At 41.8% G+C, this 8666-nt stretch overlaps 1 pseudogene; it reads left to right on the plus strand.

Moving 5' to 3' along the window:
• The first annotated feature begins 2720 nt into the window (after positions 1 to 2720).
• On the plus strand, positions 2721 to 3200 carry LOC102849111 (annotated as a pseudogene).
• Positions 3201 to 8666: the final 5466 nt, after the last annotated feature.

An 8666-nucleotide genomic window follows, 5' to 3' on the forward strand; every position in this document is an offset into this window, starting at 1 on the left:
TACAACAGCCCTAAACCTTGCTCTATCCTGTGCCAATCTTATTGTCTCTGATACACCTATCCCCATTATCCTAGTTACTGAATCCATCTCATTGAAGGTCTTCCTCTCCTGCGATGTCACTCCACCCTCCCAAGCATGACGTCCCTCTCCAAGGACTGATCCCGCCTTTCAATATGTCCAAAGTATATCAGACAAAGCTTCAGAATCCTTGCCTCTAAGGAGCAGCCTGGCTTCCCCCTCTCCAGGATGAACTTGTTTGTTTTCCTAGCAGTCCCTGGTATGTCCAATACTCTTCTCCAGTACCACAGATCTAAGGCATCAATCCTCCTTCTATCATCTCTAGTCATTGTCTAGCTTTCTGATGCATAGCAAGTAATTACAAAGACCATGGCCTGTGTCAGGCGCACCTTAGTCTCTAGACTGACATCGTTACTCTTCCATTTTTTTGAAAGGTCTCTGACAGCAAGTTACAGGAAAGCCCTCCGCCCCCTGCAAAAAAAAAAGTGTTCCTAGATCTTGTGCTAGATAAGAATGCTATAATGCTATCAGTGTTTCCTGGGGAGCTACAAAGAGAACATAACTTGCAGATGTTCTTCCTGAGCAGCCAGAGAGCCCTCATGTTAGATAAGATTGTGCTAAACCCAGGACTCTGGTCTGAGCCTGGTGTTTGGGAAGCATGATGTGCTCACTGGAGCTATCTTGGGGACACCAACCCCCTGTTGCATGTATTTATTTCAACTTGTAATTAGTAGTTTTATATACAGAGATTCCATCTCAACACACAAACAGTCCCAGCCTTTTGAAGGTCCTCCAGCAGAGCTCTGGGGGTCCATGTGTGTTTGGGGTAAAATCATCTCCAGGCAGCCCTGGTGGGTCATAGAAATTGTCATTACTGTCATCTTGCTGTGAAATCCTTCATCCTTTTGAATGTTCATAAATGGACATTTTCATGCAGAACACATCACTTTGAATTGAGCTCCAGCATCTAATTCAGTGGCTGCCTGCCAGCCAAAAAAAAAAAAAAATTAAAAAGGCCCGTTCTTGTGCAAGAGCCTCTATAAGTCTGCTTAGAAGGGCGCTGGCTTTGCTTTTAGCAACAAAATAGGTTGCGTCCAAAAATTATTTTGTGATATTTATTTTTATACCATGAATGAGCAAAGCATTGGAGAAGGTGCTGACGGGGTCCTAATTCTCCAACTCTAGTTTAGAAATAGAAAGTCAGAGTTTGTATTTGACCCTCCCTCCACACTCTCCACATCCCTTCATCTTTTTCCTTTGTGTTTTTCTTTTTTCAGTGGGGGTAGGTCTAGGCTGGCTTTGGCAGCAGCCGAGATGTGTGGAAATGTTGTAAATTACAGTTAATGTGATATGATTCTGTTTATTCTTGTCCAACACTGTTGAACCTACCAATTTTTTTTCTTTCTTGGCTTCTCATGAATTAAGGCAACCAGAGAATAGCCAGTTGGGAGACTAGTCTTGTCTTTTCTGTTTTTCTCTTTCTAGTCAGAGTAACATAGAGGTGCACATGATGAAAGCTGGCCCTGAAGAAAAGGTTTTGCTTTTGTCAAGATGTTTGGAAAAAACCCAAAGGCACTGCCCTATTTAGTTTGAAAGAAAAAAAGATTATGTTCTGGGATGTAAAGAATGGAAAGCATGATCCCATTTCCTAGATGGAATTCACACCAATAAACTTTAAATGGAAAATGTGAATGATTTCATAGCTGGGAGTTGAAGACAACAGAGAAACGGCTGCCATCTTTGAATCAGAATTGGGACAGTTACACATGAAGACACTCATTGAGGGAATAGCACAGCCTTGGTGTCCCTAAATTGTGCAAAGGATTAACATACTTGGCTACTAACCTAGAGGTTGGAAGTTTGAGTCCACTCAAAGGTACCTTGGAACAAAGACCTGTGGATCTCCTTGCAAACAAAAACCAAAAAAAAACCCCAAACCAATCATTGGAAGTAAGATAGATCCAATGGGGACCTGAAAGGGTGAGGTACTTAATGATAGGCACAGGTCAACGGTGATTGATTTTATAAAACGCAATGTGTATGAATGATGGTGTGAAACCCAGTGTACATGGATGAAATTAAAAGTGTACGAATTTTGTATGCAAACCAGTATTTAAAAAAAAAAATCAGTCGTTGGAAACCTTAGGGAACGTAGTTCTAACCCGACGCACGTGGAGCCGCTATGGGGCAGAATACCCCGGATAGTGATGGTTTTGTCTTGATTTTAGTACTTACCTGGTTCAGGAATGGCTGCATCTTTTTACGTCAGCCTTGTGGGCACGAGCGCTCGGTCATAACAGTGCTGAATGACAGTGGTGTGATGACATTGTTTAAGGCTCGTTGGTGGGTTAGTTGGAATGAATGTGGCATTTGCCAACTTTTTTATTAGGAGTCAGAGAATTGGCAGGATTTTCTTTTCCTGTGTGTTTCAAGAAGAAGCTGTAATAAGCTTGTTGAGCTATTTTGGGAGAAGGTTTAAAAAAAGTATGTGGCCACAACCAATAATCATAAATAATTGGAAAACAAAGTCCAGATTTAGTGTTTTTATCTGTTGTGTTTTGACTATTGCACAATCCGAATTAGGTTTGATTAAAATAGCATGAAGAGCCAGTGATTCAAAGAACAGTAGAGAGAAATTTAAGGACAAATCTGTTCTTTAAAAGTGTGTCGGGGCTCTTCCACCGGAGGCCTACGCCGTCGTCATGTCTCTAGTGATCCCAGAGAAGTTCCAGCACATTTTGCGAGTACTCAGCACTAACATCGATGGGCGGCGGAAAACAGCCTTTGCCATCACTGCCATTAAGGGTGTAGGGCGAAGATATGCTCTTGTGGTGTTGAGGAAAGCAGACATTGACCTCACCAAGAGGGCAAGAGAGCTTAGTGAAGAGGAGGTGGAGTGTGTGATCACCATTATGCAGAAGCCACGCCACTACAAGATTCCAGACTGGTTCTTGAACAGACAAAAAGATGTGAAGGATGGGAAATACAGTCAGGTTCTGGCCAATGGTCTGGACAACAAGGTCCGTGAAGACCTGGAGCGACTGAATAAGATCCGTGCCCACAGAGGGCTACGCACTTTGGGGGCCTTCGAGTTCGAGGCCTGCACACCAAGACCACTGGCCGTCGGGGCGGTACTGTGGGTGTGTCCAAGAAGAAATAAGTCTGTAGGCATTGTCTGTTAAGAAATAGTTTATACATCTTAAAAAAAAAAAAGTGTGTCAGGGACAATTAGAAATGTGTGAAATTAACTCAAGGTGAGTGCTTCAGAGTTTTCTAAAACTGTGACAACTTTTTTGTGATGGTCCTGATGACACAAATTCTATTTAGTGGTTCACATATTCCTCAGGTCGGCTGGTTGGTAAGGTGTTCTTGCTCTGCCAACCCAAATGTATGTAGTTCGAATCCACCAGTGGTTCCAGAGGACAAAAATGAAAAAGCTCCTTCTGCGGTGCAGTTTACAGCCTTTGAAAACCAGCTAGAAGGTCAGCTATGATCCATTCCAATTCCATGACAGAAAAATTGAACTGAATTTACATGGTCCTAATATATTTATTAAACAGAGGATTTAAATTATTTGCCAGATACTATTTCAAGCATTTTGTGGATATCAATGCAGTTAAATAATTATGAGTAGCTTCTGAGTTAGATGCTTACCATTTTTATCACAAGGAGAAATGTAAGTACAGAGAAATTATGTTACTTCATCCATGTAGCCATTCATTGATTCACTGGTATACTGATTGAGCCCTTTCTAAGTATAGACACTGAGCCAGATCCTGGAAGCACAATAGAATATGATTTGTTTTTTCTTTCAAGATATTTTTACCCTAGTAGATAAAACAAGTATCTACATAAGAGAACACACAGAAAGTGGGAAGTAAAAGGTAAACCAGCTGTAAAGCTCCTCCCTCACACAGCAGCTCCTTAATTAACCCCTAGCCCTGAGCAATTTATATGCTACCTGTGCATCTCCTTTCATCCTGACACCAGCCCTTTGGGGGATTAATTCCTTCAACAAGTACCCACAGCATATCAATCACAGGGAGATCTCAGTGCATGCTGTTGATTAGATTCTAGTCAAGGAGACAAACAGCTCACAAGTAACGGAGGAGGCACAGAAATGACAAATGTTAGCACAAAGGGACAGAGAACTAGAGAAGCCAGCAGAAAGGACTTTACCCCATCTCAGAACAGTTTTTGTTATGTGCTGTCGAGTTGGAATCTACTCATAATTCACCCTCCAGTTGGTTTCTTGAGGCAGTAAATTGCAGAAGGAGACTGTCCATTTGGTGTTGAAGACAAGTGCTGAATATCCCATAGACTGCCAAAGGAATGAGCAAACATGTCTTAGAGAAATTGCAACCAGCGTGCACCTTTACAGACAAGGATGGTGAAACTACGTCTCATATACTTTGGGCATGTTAGTAGAGTCCTGTCCTTGGAAAAAGACATCATGCTTGAAAGAGCGGAGGAACAGAGAAAGAGAGGAAGATCCTCAACCAGAGGGATTGACACAGTTCCTGTAACAATGGACTTGAGTGAATCCGAGATGATGAGGGTGGCACAGGGTAAGCCAAGGCTTAGATTCATTGTTCATGGGCATGGTCAACTCAACAGCACTTAAATACTAACAACAGAATAATCAGTAGAATCTTCTCTGTGGATGTAACCAGGTGAAAGAGAACCTAAGTCATTAAGACAGGGAAAGCATTTCTGCACAAGAGAACAGATGGGAGCATGAAATATTTAAACTCACAGAAAGCAAGTCAGGAGAACAAGTCTAACATGAATAAGGGAAGACCAGAGGATCCAAGTCACCAAGAGTCTGCCAAGACATGATCAGAGGAAGAGGAGAAAGGCCATCCTTAACAGGCGCTGAGGAGTCCCTGGAGCATGCAGCAGCTAGTGTATCTCCATAGTGATTGGCATATTTTTTAAATGACTTTGATCATATGGTAGATGCAGTATTATGGATCCAAAGGTGGAGTTTGGGTAGATCAGACTTCCAGGCAACAGATACAAGATGGCGTAGATTACAGTGAAGACTGTGGAAGTGCACAGTAGGGCGAAGATCAGGTTAAAGTCACAGAATTGCATGTGTGTATGTATGTGTGGTGGGTGGAGGTTTTGGGGGTGGATTACAGAGGCCTGAGAGTGGCTCTTTATCAGTGAGAGAGCAGTAGACACAGAGAGAGATTGATGAACTCACCTAGGGACACACAGTTGAGAATCAGTCTGCATGAGACCTGAACAAACACTTTTATCTTCAGTTCTGGAGGACAAAGATGAGGAGCTCAGGAATCCTAGCTGAGGAAATTTGACAAAACTCCAAGAAGGAAGGAACTTTTGATCTTTGTTTTGCAGAATGACAGGAGATAAGAAGAATAATTGCATCGTGATTAGAGGAAATAATATATTTAAAAGCCAGCAAGACAAGTGCTTTGGTGAATGAAGGAAAAACACTTTATCTTAATTGTGGTGTTAGTTATACAAGTTCATATATTCCTCAAAATGTACTTAAATATAGCTTTATTATAAATCTTTTTACACCTGGGTCCAGATCTTATACCTTTGACCACTTAACGGTACAAGGACTACACGGAGAAATGGCTGATTCCTGGGCTGGGGCAGGGTGAATACAAGATGAGTCTGAAGTATTTTCCTATACTTAAATATAAGGAAGTAGTAGTAATAATAATAATAATAATAAGCATATGACAAAGAAACAATAGCAACTTGAAGGAACTCCCATGGGTCAAACCTTGGAAAATATTATCAACAAAATGATAGACTGCTGAGACAACAAAAGGGAGAATCTGTGTGTCTATATTGATGATAAAGAAATAAGTAAATGGAAGTGGAAGGGAGCGCTCACTGAAAAAGAAGGCTGATGCCAACTGTATGTATGTATTGAGACAGAGCTGGAGTTGAAAGTTATCATTTTGTACAATGATAATGAAGTTGCGATGGCTCCTCTGTCAGTTTGTGACACTGTGGTGGATTGCAGATTGCTGTGATGCTGAACGTTATGCCACCGGGATAGCAGATAGCACCAGCAGGCTCACCTGTGCTGTACGTTGTAATTAAGCTTCCAGACGATGACATTCTAGGAAGATTAACGTCCCCAAATGGAAACTTTATGGATCACAACAGAGCCATGTCTTACTTGCTTGTTTTGGACACGTCACTTTCACCAGGAGAAAATACAATGTTTGGGGAAGTTGGGGATCGATGATTATGATGAAAACCCTCACTGGTAAAATAGCTGCCACAACCAATTCAGATATGTCTACACCACAGCAAGCTGCCTATTAGTCTGTGCCATAAAATTTAGGCAACAGTCACCAATGGATACTAAATCCATTTCTGGGACTGGAATATGTGTATGATCTTTCCATAGTACTTTCCAAGTATCTTTCCATAAATTTCTCATTTTACTGAAAGGGGGGATAAAAATAACAATTACATGAGAAGAGAAATTGGATAACATTTTGGATACTCAGTATCAATATCATCAATGGGGCCAGATGGTCATCACATGCATCACATGTGACAAACACATCCATGCTTCCAACTGTAAAAATGAAACAGAATTAATATCAAGGACATGTAGAGGCAAGTGTCAGGACAAGAAGTAAAACTGGCCAGTGAAATTTTTTAAAAAGATACTAGCCTTGACTTCTGTTGTTGTTATTGTTGTTGTTTGCTGTCAAAACGAGCATGACTTATAGTGACGCTATGAACAAAAGACCTGATGTCTTTCTATAACTAACGTCATTTCTCAAAGTTCATGGAGTTTCTAGAGGCATGTTGTTTAGGAAGTGGATGCCACTCCTGCTTCCAAACATATCTTAATCTGGAAGTTCCACTAAATACTGTTCACCATGAATAACCATTATAGCCTTCGATACGCCAGTGGCACCGAGTTCAGCATCACAGCTACTCCATGTTACCTCAGTACAGCAAATTGACAGACAAGTGCTGCACCACTGAGAAGAATGTGATCAATAAAATGCAATCAAAGCAGGGGACATACTGGTTTTCTCAGACTGATGCTGCCTTAGTTATCAATAATACTTCCTATGAGCTAGGGCACGGGGAAAATAAGGACTTTCATACTGTTTGCATAAGTGTAACTTGCTGAATACTTATTTTAAGAGGCCAGCTTGGTGCTTTTTCTCTATATTAAACATCTTGCCTTTAGACTGAGCGAGCTCAAATGTACATGTGGAATCTGTAAGAAATAATTCTGTGACTAAGAGTCAAAGAAACATTTTTTTTCAAGTGGTATATGAAAGGGGAAAAATAAATGAGCTTGGGTGGTGTAGTACATAGGGAGTCATGCAGCTGTCCCAAAGGCTGTGGGTTAGAATCCACCAGTGACTCTGAGGGAGATGAGAAGTCTCCTCCAGGGCAGTTTATAGCCTCAATATATATATATATATATATCCTGTTATGAATAGGTTCCAACTCAAAAGAAAAGAGTAGACGAGGATGTTATTAACAGTACACTGCTACATATACCATTAGCACGAATCTAGCAGCTTAAAATAAAATCCAGTTATGATCTCAAACACTGTGGATCAGGAATCCAGAAATTACTTAGATGGGTCCTGTGCTTCAGGGTCCCCCACAAGTCTGTAATCAGGGTGCTGTTGGACAGGATGAGAGACTCATCTGAGACTCTGATGGGGAAGGATCTGCTTCCAAATGCGCCTGTTTGGTGACAGGATTTGGTGACCTCTGGACTGTTCGCCAAAGGCTGCCCTCAGTTCCTGGCCATGTAGGCCGGCAAGACAAAAGTTCCCATGTCTCATCATCTCACCACAGGAGTGATATCCCACACTCTTTGCTTTATATTGTTGCTCAGTCACTATGCCGGTCCACGCTGAAGAGGAAGGATGATGTGGACACCAGGAGACGGGGGTCATTGTGGACCTGTGTGAGCCTGCCACCTGATGACGCATATGTCCATTCAAAGGATGATTTTAAGTAAATTGTGATAACCCCACACTGTACAAAACATCACACTAGTTTATCAACTAAAACTAAAGACAATGGCAACTCATGTGGATGCAGATGTAGAGAAGTTTTCCTAAACCATTTGGTGTGCACATTGTGGCTCCATTTGTGGATAAAGGATGCACTTTTCTAAAGTGAAGCAAGAATATGTGCCCACGTCCCTGCATTTAAGTACATATATTTACATTCATACATCAAGGAACGCGTTTGGGAGAAGGCACACCCAGACCATTGACCTTGGTTTGCAGTGTGGGCTCAGGGGTGGCATGAGGGGGAATGGGTAACTTTCTCATTTTATTCATCATATCTATTATTGGTTTGTTGTTCCTTTTTTTACCCTGTGGGAATGTATTTGTGTATTGTGTATTCCCCCCCCCCCAAAGAGCTTGAACTGGGAAGCTGGGGTTTGTGGCCAGTGGTGCTAATTTTTGGAAATGTTTTCATAAATGGGTCCTGACAGTGTTGTTAGCATGGTGCACGTTCTAAAGGTTTGCTTGGTTTTCTGTCCTGAGTTTATCTCAGATGTTTCCGACCTTGTGTGGGTCAAGAGGGTTAGTATGGGCTCTGTCAGCCAACTCTCAGGGTCTGCTCTGGGGACACATGCCTGGGCTGCAGGGCGCCCACCT

The sequence above is a fragment of the Elephantulus edwardii genome, unplaced genomic scaffold, assembly GCF_000299155.1.
Source record: "Elephantulus edwardii isolate Elephantulus edwardi_28Jun2011 unplaced genomic scaffold, EleEdw1.0 scaffold00113, whole genome shotgun sequence".
NCBI lineage: Eukaryota > Metazoa > Chordata > Mammalia > Macroscelidea > Macroscelididae > Elephantulus > Elephantulus edwardii.